This window comes from Odocoileus virginianus, chromosome 31 (assembly GCF_023699985.2).
Source record: "Odocoileus virginianus isolate 20LAN1187 ecotype Illinois chromosome 31, Ovbor_1.2, whole genome shotgun sequence".
NCBI classification, from domain to species: domain Eukaryota; kingdom Metazoa; phylum Chordata; class Mammalia; order Artiodactyla; family Cervidae; genus Odocoileus; species Odocoileus virginianus.
Genome location: NC_069704.1, coordinates 27231576 through 27244870, shown reverse-complemented (window position 1 = coordinate 27244870; position 13295 = coordinate 27231576). Strand labels below are relative to the sequence as shown.

At 39.8% G+C, this 13295-nt stretch overlaps 1 protein-coding gene and 1 pseudogene across 1 annotated transcript in view; both read right to left on the bottom strand.

Annotated features, from left to right (window-relative positions):
* Nucleotides 1-13295, bottom strand: part of FAM240B (family with sequence similarity 240 member B) — a 144792-nt gene that overhangs the window by 90115 nt on the left and 41382 nt on the right. The window lies entirely within an intron of this gene.
* Nucleotides 5983-6764, bottom strand: LOC139032375 (RNA ligase 1 pseudogene; annotated as a pseudogene).

Here is a 13295-nt window from a genome sequence, read left to right as displayed (position 1 = left end):
TTTTAAATTTTAATAATCCAATAAAAATGTAGAAATATTATGATTTCCTTTCTCTTCTAATTGTGGAGTAGAGAGGTAGTCATATTCATGGTTAGGGGCATAAAATTATCATATTTTGCACCCTGAATTTTCTTAATTTTTATCCATTTTCCACAACAATATTCTCCCACCTATGGTAACTTATGCATTTCATTTCAGTTCAGTTCAGTTCAGTCGCTCAGTCGTGTCCGACTCTTTGTGACCCCATGGAGTGCAGCACACCAGGCCTCCCTGTCCATCATCACCTCACATTGATTAGAATGGCCACATCAAAAACCTACAAAAATAAATTCTGCAGGGGGTGGGAAGAGAAAGGAGCCCTCCTACCCTGTTGGTGGGAATGTAAATCAGTACACCCACTAGGGAGAACATTATTGAGGTTCTTTTGAAAACTAAACATAGAAGTACCCAGCAGCATCCCATACCTAGGCATAGATCCAGAAAAAAACAAAATTTTAAAAGACAACTGCACCCCAAAGATCATGGCAGCACAAAGTACAATAGCCAAGATAGGAAAGCAATGTATTTGCTTCCAGAACAGATGAATAGATACAGAAAATGGGGTACATATACACAATTCAATATTGTTCAGACATAAAGAAGGATGAAATGATGCCATTTCCAGTTACAGGGAAAATGCTAGAGCTGATCATACTAAGTGAAGTAGGTGAAACAGGGAAAGATAGGTAATGTAGAATATCACTTCTGGTAGAATCTAAAAATGGATACAAATGAACTTCACTATGAAAGACAAACAGGTTCACAGACTTAGAAACGTATGGTTACCAAAATGAAAAGGTTGGGGTGGGCAGGGAGTACTTAGCTGGTACAGATCAATACTTATATGTTAAAACAGGTGCTGTTGTTGTTGTTTAGTCACTCAGTTGTGTCTGACTCTCGGATCCCATGGACTGTAGCCTGCTAGGCTCCTCTGTCTATGAGACTCTCCAGGCAAGAATACTGGAGTGAGTTGCCATTTCCTCCTCCAACGGATCTTCCCAACCCAGGGATCAAACCCAAGTCTTCTGAAAATCTCCTGAACTGCAGGTGGATTTTTTCCCATTGAGCCAGCAGGGAAACCATAAAACAGGTGCTGAAGGGCTCTTAATAGTCACAAATTTGACAGGACTTTAAATGACACCTGCCCTCAAGAAATGTGTTGGGGTACATCATCAGGAAAGAATACCAAACAGGGCCAAGTTTCAAGAAGCCAGTTTCAAGAGGTAAATTGTACTCACAAGGTATAAAATAATAAAAGTACATGGAAAGATACTCCACATCAATAATTATTAAATCAATGTGAATCAAAACTATAATAAGGTATCACCTCACAAGGGTCACAATGGCCATCATTGAAAAGATCTACAAAGAATAAAGATTAAATAAATAAATAAAATAAAAACCTGCACAGAATGTATGGAAAACAAAATCCTACAATCTGGGTGGGAATGTAAATAGTGAAGCCACTATAGAAAACAGCATGGAGGTTCCAAGAAACACAAGACATAGAGGTATCATAAGATCCTGCAATCCCATTCATGGGCTTAGGTCTAGAGAAAATCACCATTCAAAATGACACGTGTGTAACAGAAATAAAAACAAAAGTAAACAAATGGGACCTGTTTAAACTTAAAAGCTTTTGCACAGCAAAGGAAGTTATAAGCAAGGTGAAAAGACAGCCCCTAGAATGGGAGAAAATAACAGCAAATGAAACAACTGACAAAGGATTAATTTCCAAAATATACAAGCAGTTCATATAATTCAATGTCAGAAAAACAAACAATCCAATCAAAAAGTGGGACAAAGACCTAAACAGACATTTCTCCAAAGAAGACATATAGATGGCTAACAAACACATGGAAAGATGCTCAACATTGCTCATTATTAGAGAAATGTAAATCAAAACTACAGTGAGATATCACTTCACCTCAGTCAGAATGGCCCTCATCAAAAAGTCTACAAACAATAAGTGATGGAGAGGGTGTGGAGAAAAGGGAATGCTTTTGCACTGTTTGTGGAAATGTAAATTGATACAACCACTATGGAAGATGGTATGGAGATTCATTAAAAACCTAGGAATAAAAGCACCATATGACCCAGCAATCCCACTCTGAGGCATATACCCTGAGGAAACCAAAATTGAAAAAGATACATGTAACCCATTGTTCATTGCAGCACTATTTACAAAAGCTAGAACATGGAAGCAACCTAGATATCCATTGACAGATGAATGGATAAAGAAGTTGTGGTACATATACACAATGGAATATTACTCAGCCATAAAAATGAATGCATTTGAGTCAGTTCTAATGAGGTGGGTGAACATAGAACCTATTATACAGAGTGAAGTAAGTCAGAGAAAGATAAATATTGTGTTCTAATGGATATATACAGAATCTAGAAAAATGCTGCTGAAGAATTTATTTACAGGGCAGTAATGGAGAAACAGACATAGAGAATAGACTTATGAACATGGGGAGAGGGGAGGAGAGGGTGAGATAAATGGAAAGAGTAACATGGAAACTTACATTACCATATGTAAAATAAATAGCCAATGGGAATTTTCTGTATGGCCCCAGAAACTCAAACAGGGGCTCTGTATCAACCTAGAGGGGTGGGATGGGGAGGGAGATGGGAGGGAGGTTCAAAAGGGAGGGGATATATGTATACCTATGGCTGATTCATATTGAGGTTTGACAGAAAACAACAAAATTATGTAAAGCAATCATCCTTCAATTAAAAAAAAAAATGACACATGTGCCTTGATTGTCAGGGCAGCACTATCTATAATAAGCAAGACATAGAATCCACCAAAATGTCCAGACAGAAAAATGAGGACTAGGTGGTACATCTATACACTGGAATACTACTCAGCTGTGAAGCAGAGCAAAATAAGAATACTGTCAGCAGCATGGATGGACTAAGAAATTATCATACTAAATGAGGTAAGTCAGAGAGAAAAAGACAAATATCATGACTTATCACGTGCAGGTGGAATCTATAAATACATAACAATGACATAATGTACAAAACAGATTTGAGTTTGAGAAAATCAAATTATGATTATCAAAAGAAAGGAAGGATAAGAGTTTAGGATTTAAATATGCACACTAAGATCTATCAAATTGATAATCAAATAGGACCTAGTGAACAGACCAGAGAGCTCTACTGAAACAAACTGTAATAATCTATATGAGGAAAAAATAGAAAAATAATAGATATACCTCTGTGTAAAATCAAATCAAGCTTCTGTACAACTAAAACTAACAAAATAATGGAAATCAACTCAACTCCAATATAAAATAAAATTAAATGACAAATGACCTGAGGTCCACCTAGGGGACATCAGACAGTGGTGACCCTACAGATTAGATATTTGATATGCTATGACATTAATATGACACTACCAAAGGTTTTCACTCAGCAGAACACAGAGCAACAACCCACTCAAGGTGCCTGGCCTCATGTGAATGCGACTAGGTGAACAGAAGAAAAAGGACCGCAGGTTAATCAGGGCAACACCCTCAATTCAGATGTTGGAAATCTCCAAGGGGACAAGACACACAGCAGATACAGCGTTCCCAGGTACAGGATCCTGACCCACGTGTCTGGGGTGAGACCCACACAGTCTCCAGACCCTGCACCTGGGGTCACATGACCCTTGGTTAGGACACCACTTTCTGCTGGTTGGGCCCCTCAGGAGTGGGTCCCTGTAACCTCCTGGGATGGTAGAAAGAAGTGTAGGGTCGGTCTCCTCTCCCCACACTTGCCCCAGAGAAGTCTTCATCTCTTCCCTTTGGTTGTATGTAATTTTAACTGTTTTCACAGGTGTCATGATAATGCTGGACACACCCCCTTGGTTCTGGGAGGCTTGGTGCTTTCTTGCACACACCAGATGCAGGGCTGGAAGAAGAGGGCCAGGTCTGTTCTCTGCTGAGCAGGGACAGCTGACTGGAAGGAGATCATAGCAGCAACCTCACCTGCTGCCCTTTGGCCTGTTGTCTGGCCCATGTGCCCTGCAATCAGTTTTCCAAGTCAACCTGCTCCCTTCCCGCCATGCTTGTCCTGGTAAATTAGAATGAGTACCAGGTAGCCCATCTGAGAAGTCTCCAGGAGCCCCAGGGAGGGTGAAACTTGAAGGGGTAAAGAGGCAAACAGGCACGTGTCTGTATAAAGTGAATACCATAAGGTACTAATTTCTAAACACAAATGAAGCTCACATGTATTCATCCCCTCTTCTTAGCTTTGTGTGTGAGGCCTCCCTGTACATGTGATCCTGAACCGTGCAGATGGGGTGAGATTCACACAGTCCCCAGACCCCCAAACCTGGGGTCACACATCCCCTCAGTTAGGACATCATGGCTATGGTCAGTGGGCTCCTGTGAAAGGAAGCCAGGCCCCTGAGACCCTAGAAAGAAGTGTAGGGTCTGTCTTCTCTGCTCACAATCGTCACTGAGAAGTCAGGCCTTGCCTGTCTTCACTTTAGGTCTGTGACTTTTTGCTGGTTTGAGAGTTCATGCTAGATTTGAACATACTACCTTGGTTGTGGCAGGCTCTGTCTTTCTTGTCCCGCTGAGATGTTGAGAAAACAGAAGAGCTGGGCTAAAAGACGAGGGGCAGCTCAGTTGTCTTCAGAGGAGAGTCAACCAGAAGGAGATCACAGTAGCAAACTCACCCGCTGCCCACTGGCCGTTGGCCTGATCCCTGTACCCTGGAACCAATGGACCAGGTGCATCTGCCTCCCTACTCAAACTGAATGTACTGGTAAGTCGGAATAATGACCAAGAAACCCACCTGAGAAGTCTCCATGAGCCCCAGGGAAGGCGAACCTGGCAAGAAGAAAGACTACGAGCCCTACTGCAACACTGACCCCTGGGAGGGCCATGGAACCCCACTCAGAGGAGAGCACGCTTACCCAGGGAAGCCCGCCTCAGCTCCAGACCCCAGACATCTGAGCACTGACATTCAGATGCAGGCACAGAGTTTTCCAGGACAGAGGCCAGGCCAGGTCTCTACCCAGGTCTCCATGTCCTAGTGCACAGAGAACATCGTCAGGTGTAACTGTCCTCATCTTAGAAAGCATGCAGTCTCATCTAAACATAATCAGTGTAGACAGGACTTTGAAAAGTGAAAGTGTTAGTTGCTCAATCATGTCCAGTTGTTTGTGACCCCATGGACTGTAGCCCTCCAGGCTCCTCTGTCCATGAGATTTCCCAGGCAAGAATACTGAAGTGGGTTGCCATTTCCTTCTCCAGGGGATCTTCCTGACTCAGGGATTGAATCCAGGTCTCCTCACTGCAGGCGGATTCTTTACTGTCTGAGCCACCAGGGAAGCCGGTAGACAGGACTTAAAGTGGTCTGAACCTACCTTGTATGATAGACAGAAGTTGGTCAGGTTTAAACTAGCTAAAGCTGCTCTCCCAGGAGGCAGATGTCACATGCAAGCAGGGTCTCTTATCATTGGACAGGCAGCTCACCCTCGTGTGGGAAACAGGATGTACATTTCTTAAAGAAGAAATCATCACTGGGCTCTACATGTCACCCACATCAGGAAACTGAAAGAACCTTTGTCATTAAACACTTCTACAGGCAAAGCAAAACTGTTACCAATATCTGGCCACATGATGGTCAGGATCCAGGGAAGAGCCAGGGATTTCTCGAGTTCAGCCCCCTGTCCTGTAAAGACAGACAGGAAGTACCCTGATTCCATCATCCAAGGCTTCTGGCAGGAGGCAGCCACATTTGAGAGCCTGCTAGAAAAGGATATTCTTTATCAGAGTAAAACTGTATTGTTGAAATTGCAAGCACGTTAGTTATTATTTGCCAACCTCAAATATTCTTAAAAGCTTAGCCCCCTGATCTTTGTGAATCATTGGCTCCTTTGTGTTCAGATTTTTGGGGGTAGAAACAAGCCATCATTTCTTTTTTTTTTTAACAAGCTGGTTTTTAATTGCACTTCCAGTTTATACATTAAGTATTATATCTTTGAGCCTACCAAATTTCTGATTGTCTATTTTTGAAAAATGATTAAATAAACACTTAGCATCAAGGGCATACTCATATTTGTTCAGATTCATGTTGATAAGAACTGGTTTTGAATTCATATAAGTATCTGGGATCGGCCAACATAAACCAAGATGGTGGCGATGGACCTTGATTAAACAGCCATCATTGCAATGCCATACTATTCCTTCAATTTTACCCTCTCTGCAACCATTAAACCAGGACAACAGATCACCGTGCTTCAAGGTAGGTAGATTTCTCATTTGAAATGCTCCATGTGGTATAAGAAGATGTAATGGATGCTTTTTGCTTCCTAACCCATAAGGATTTCCATTAATATTGGTTCCTATAAGCTCCAGTGTTTGTTCTAGAAGATCTGCGAGCGGCACTGCACTAATTTCCAAAAGGCCAGGATCATCAGGATTATGCCTCAGGACCAGGGCGATCTCAAACTCATAATTGACTACAGACGAATGCCAGCAGTACTGTTTGTTGCTTTTCTCCACTGGTACCCAACCAGGAATGTGTCCATTTTCATCAGGCATTGGATTCCCATTTAATTGTTCTATTTCCTTCGCTGGTATCCAGCACTCTGGAACAGGTTTGAAGTCCTCCTCAACATTCCAAAAAAATTCTTTTGAGTTTTGTTTTGAATGTAGAAAATTTTTAAATCTTTTCTCAGCTAATTTGTTAGGTTTCCTATCTAGCCGAGCCCAAAGGTAAAGCCATCATTTCAAATTAGTTTCTTTTAACTCTGTTATTTGCTGCTATATGAATGAAAGGTCACACTTGAAAAAAAAATACATAAGAAAATCCCTGCAAAAATCAGAGTCAAAGAAACCATAAGCTGCATGCATTTTGCCTTCTAACAGTTTCAACTTTCTCCCTGAAGAAACCTGATAAAATAGACACCCTGATTTTTTTTACTTCTCTGTTCAAACTGTGCTAAAATGAAATGATTTTCATATCAAGTAAGAATTTCTGAGTTTCCGGATGTCACACCAGGGTAACAGGTGCTGGAGAAAACAGAACACTCCTATGCTGCTGCTGCTGCTGCTAAGTCACTTCAGTCGTGTCTGACTCTGTGCAACTCCATAGACGGCAGCCCACCAGGCTCCCCCGTCCCTGGGATTCTCCAGGCAAGAACACTGGAGTGGGCTGCCATTTCCTTCTCCAATGCATGAAAGTGAAAAGTGAAAGTGAAGTCGCTCAGTCGTGCCCGACTCTTAGCGACCCCATGGACTGCAGCCTACCAGGCTCCTCCGTCCATGGAATTTTCCAGGCAAGAGTACTGGAGTGGGGTGCCATTGTCTTCTCTGGCACTCCTATGCTACTGGTAGGCAAACCACATCTTTAAAATAATTTTAGTTTCAAATTGGATTTAATTACAACACGACATGATTACATGAAGTGTGAAGCAAGAGTCTAAAGATCGCAAGCAATGTGTAATGACAAATTCGATACCACATATGTGAGAGTAAAAGCTACTGGTTTTTCCAGTACTCATGTACGGACATGAGAGTTGGACCATAAAGAAGGTTGAGCACCAAAGAATTGATACTTTCAAACTGTGGTGCTAAAGAAGACTCTTGAGAGTCTGTTGGACACCTAGGAGATCAAACCAGTCAATCCTAAAGGAAATCAACCCTGAATATTCATTGGAAGAACTGATGCTGAACCTGAAGCTCCAATACATTGGCCACCTGATGCAAAGAACCAACTTATTGAACCCTGATGCTGGGAAAGATTGAAGGCAAAAGGAAAAGTGGGTGACAGAGGAAGAGATGTTTAGATGGCATCACCAACTCAATGAACAAGAGTTTGGGCAAACTCCAAGAGACAGTGAAGGACAGGGAATCCTGGCACACTGCAGTCCATGGGGTCACAAAGAGTCAGACACAACGTAGCAACTGAACAAGAACGTGAGAGTAAATGTTTCTTGTCAGATCTGCAGCTGGTATGCACACATTGGCTTAGAATACTCTCCAATATAGAGTGAATTGACTTAAGTAAGTAGGACTTAACTAAGTTTGGTTAAGTGGGTCACAAGTGCATGAATCAAAAGGTGATGTATTCATTCCAGGAAGGAATAGAATGTTACTTTGAACAGTCTGTAAAACATATGTAATCCACTCAAGATTTAAAATAATAAAACATTTATCTGAAATTTACAGCCTTTTGGAAAGTTGTGTTCTATCTATGAAAACATTTCCTCTGCCTTTCTGTTAATTGAGGCTTCCCTAGTGGCTCAGATGGTAAAGAATCTGCCTGCAATGCAAGAGACCTGGGTTCGATCCTTGGGTCGGGAAGGTCCCCTGTAGAAGGGAACGGCAACCCACTCAGTGTTCTTGCCTGGAGAACTCCATAGATAGAGGAACCTGGCAGGCTACAATCCATGGGTTCACAAAGATTTGGACACAATTGAGCGACTTTCACTTTCTGTTAATAATTTTTCACAGATTTAACACTTTAACTCCTCAGTTGCTGATGTTATTACCAAAATAAACTTGTCCTCATGGTTGAGGGAGGTGGAGTTGATCCATTGCGATTGCTCTCTGGTCAAATGACTCTCCCAGTTTCTAATCATGTTTCTACATTCAAAATATTTCTTTTTATATCCATCAAAGTCTTACTTCTCACATCTTCATGTACACCAAATAAGAAATATCTGGTGAGTTCAGATTATAATAAACACTCTTTCCATAGCTTTTCCCATGTCAATTGAGTCAGAACAGGGAGAAGGGTTGAAATTTTAAATGATTTATAAGGCCCCTAAAAAAACATACATTAGACAGAAATCCTAGCCTTCACTGGTGTATGTGAATGAATTACAATGTGTCTTTCTTATAAAATTGCCAAGACATGAATAATCAGAGTTGCAACAAATTGGAGTTATGCTTGAAATGATTTGAGCTGAAACAGTTTGGATGAAGGCATATGAAGATGTGTGGGATGATACATACTTAAGGAAGTATCAACAAGTATATATCATTAAGTTGATAAGATATACTTTGTAAACAAAAATGAAACATTTAACTTTTTTTCACTACCTGACCCTTACAGAATTTGCCATCACCACCTGAATCTCCTGTGGACTTGATGGTTTATTGCCACCAGATTAAAACTAGTTACATGAGTCCTGGTTAGATTTGTTTTCTTTGCTTTGAAATTCTTTATGTTTCTCTCTCATAATATGATTTTCTAAATGCCACTATCTGTATCACTTATTTTGTCTACCTATAAAGTTGTCTCTCACATTATCCACTGTGTAACCATCTTCCATGTATATAGATATTTATATGTCTGTGTGTATAGATATCTACATCTATATGTATAATAGATATTTATATCTGTATGTACATAGATATTTATGTCTATATGTACATAGACATTTATATTTCTCTTTATGTAGATATTTATGTCTCTATGTACCCTGGCATTTATATCTCTATGTATCTAGACATTTATATATCTATGTACCTAGAATTTACATTTCTGTGTACCTATATATTTATGCATCAGTGTTCCTAGACATTTACATATCTATGTACCTAGAATTTACATTTCAATGTATCTAAACATTTACACATCTAAGTACATAGATATTTATGCCTCTGTGTACCTAGAATTTATATCTATGTACACATATGCATAAGCAAATAGATGTCTTACAAGTGTAACAGGGCCTAGAGAAAAGGAAACGCTCCTACAAATATAGTTAGACATGATGACTAAACAACAACAAAATAGAAAATGTATTTGGTTCACCTGCCATCAACAACACATGGTATATCAATGTTACTACAATATGAAATAAAGGTTACTTTAAAAAGGTTACTTTAAAAAAAATAATGCTTAGGGGGACTTCCCTGCAGTCCAGTGGTTAAGATTCTGTGCTTTCCTGGATGAAATATGGAAAAAAAATTCTGATTGAAATTATATTATTCCTTAAAATTATACTATTTTCAGGAAAATGTATTTACATAGTCTCATCTAAGGCAAGCTTGTCAGAAACACACAGAAAACTGCCATAGGAAATCACATTTAAGTTTAATCTAAAATATGACACAAATGAACTTATCTATGAAACAGAAAGAGATTCACAACTCCAGAAACTAATGGATGCCTGTGGGTATTTGGTTGTGGGTATTGCCAGATGAGGGTAGAGGTTAAGAGATAAAAATCACTATGTATAATGTATGAAAAATAATAGGATATAGTATGCAGCAGAGAGAAATAAAGACATGATTTTGTAATATCTTTAAATGGCGTATATTCTATTAAAATATTGAATCATTATGTTGTATCTCAAAGCAAATATATAATGTGAATCAACTGTACCTCAGTTGAAAAAGAAACAGTGGATGGATAGCTACAAACACAACAAATAATCAAGAATGAAGATTGAAGTGAAGTGAAGTGAAGTCGCTCAGTTGTGTCCGACTCTTTGTGACCCCGTGGACTATAGCCCACCAGGCTCCTCGGTCCATGGGATTTTCCAGGCATGAATACTGGAGTGGGTTGCCATTTCCTTCTCCAGGGGATCTTCCCAACCCAGGGATCAAACCCAGGTCTCCTGCCTTGTAGGCAGACGCTTTACCATCTGAGAAATAAAAATGGGAAAATTTTAGGAATAGAAATTCCCATCAAGAAATTAATTTGGATGAAATTACTAAAATTGTTCATTGGTTCATCCACTAGATGGAACAATATGAGGATCTTCAAAAAATAAAACATAGAAGTGCCTTAGAAAGCAGTAATCACATGCCTGTGATACAGCGAAAAGCAACATGTTCAAAGACAAGGGTACCTTGCCATCCCTGCCGGACCAGTTTCCATAGCAAGGACACTGGTGAAACTTAAGTGTACAAGGACACAGAAATGAATAAAGAAAATGGGTTCTATACACACAGTGGTGTATTAATCAATCACAAGGAACAATGGAACAATGCCATGTTCAGGCACAGGCAAGAAGGTAGAGATGATCATAGCAGTGAGGTAAGACAGGGAGTGACAAATAGAATATGATGTCACTTCTAGGTGGAATCTAAAACTGGATACATATGAGCTCTTTGAGCCAAGATAAACAGTTCACAGATTTAGAAAAAACTCTTCTCACTGTTAGCAAAGAAGAAAGATTTTGGAAAGCTACTTGACTAACATATGCACACTACTATTGAGAAAATAAGCCCCAAGGACCTACTGGGTAACACTAGGAATGATACTCCACTTTCTGTCATAATCAATACAGGAACAGTCCCTGAAACACAGCATGTACACATCAATGTGTGAGTGAATCAAGTGACTATGAATTAAAAAACAAACAAACACCCACTGCCTTGTAATTCACCTATATACTCAAGTTCAAATAACTGTATAACACAGTAAATATAGAAAGATATACTGACTCTATTCCCTTCATCCCATGATTACCTTGCCTGGTATCACATCTCTGGAGACTGGGCAGGCTTGGGTCCCAAGGCTGGATTGTTGTGGGGCTCAGGATCCTGGGAGGATGTGGCAGGCAGTGTGACCCCACAATGTTGCTAAAGTGCCTCTTGCCCTCTGCAGAAGCCCTCCATCTCTAGATACAGGTGAGGTAAATTAAGAGATTTGAATTAAGGTAGATACACATCTGGAAAATCCCATGGAGGGAGGAGCCTGGTAGACTGTGGTCCATGGGGTTGCTAAGAGTCGGACACGACTGAGCGACTTCACTTTCACTTTTCACTTTCATGCATTGGAGAAGGAAATGGCAACCCACTCCAGCATTCTTGCCTGGAGAATTCCAGGGACGGGGAAGCCTGGTGGGCTGCCGTCTATGGGGTCGCACAGAGTCGGACACGACTGAAGTGACTTTGCAGCAGCAGACACACGTATATATCCAATAGATGATAGAAAACGACCTGCTGAATAGCAGATGGACATTTACTGAACACACTATAATCACCTAGGTGAGAACAAAAACTTTAAAGAGAATAGATAAATGCCCATACATTAATGAATCAAGTTTCTGTACACCCGAAACACACAATATCAGAAATCACCTCGATTCCAATATAAAATCACACAAAAATGACCGGGGTGGGGGGAAAAAATGTGTGAGGCTGAGTAATGCTGCCGCCTTGTGGCCATTTTCTGTAACAATAGTTTGAAAAGCTGTGCTGATGGGCATTGAGTATTCTCAAGGCCAAAGGGTAAGTCAAAAACAGTTGATCTCAACAAACGTCCTAGGGGTGGTCATCAGAAAAGAATTCAAAACAGGGCCAAGTTACAAGAAGCGGCCTCAAGCGGTAACATGAAATCACTCTTGAAAAGAAATCACATGAAAAGAGGTCAGTTTCGCTAAATATTAGAAATTCAAATCGAAACCACAGGAATTTGACAAACACTAACTGATGGTGAAGGTGTGGAGAAAAGGGAATATTCCTCCCCTGATGCTGGGAATATACATTTGTAACAGACACTATGAAGGATCATGCGAGGGTTATTAAAACTAAGAAAATGAGAATGAGGTTAGAACACTCTCTAACACCATATACAAAATTAACTCCAAATAATAAAGATCTCAAGGTCAGGAGGGAGTCTATGAAATTCTTAAGGAAAACATAGGACACTGGATGATATAAACTACAAGGTTTTTTTGGGTTTGGACGACAACATTGCAAGGTCTTTCGGAATCCATCTCCTAGAGCCATGAGAAATAAACCAAAAACAGCAAAGCATGACCTACTTCAATTTCAAAGCAGGTGCCCAGGAAAGGAAACCTTAAGGAATGAAGAAGGCAATCCAGAATATGAAGAAATATTTGCAAACCAAGATATCCACAAGGAATTCATCTCCGAAACCAGCAAGCAACTCACAATTTGGTCATGTTTAAATAAAATTTATTCTGTAAAAATATTGAATCATTATGTTGTATTACAACACAAATATAGTTATGTTAATATACTATACTTCAATTACAAAAAATATTTTATGTAGAGCTACAAACACAAAAGAAAAACAAGAAGAAAAAAGAAACAAATGAAAATGGAAAACTTTATACAACAGAAAAACCAATTGTGAAATTACTTTGGATGAGGTTATTATAAATCACATAAACTAGATTTACTGCTTTAATCTTTGCTTCAAAAAGAACTAGTCAAAAGAGGCCAAAGAATCTACCAACAAGATAAATATGAGTGATGTAAAAGTCACATTTTGCCAAGCCGATGTTCTGAAAATGAGCACCATCACAAGATGCATAGAAA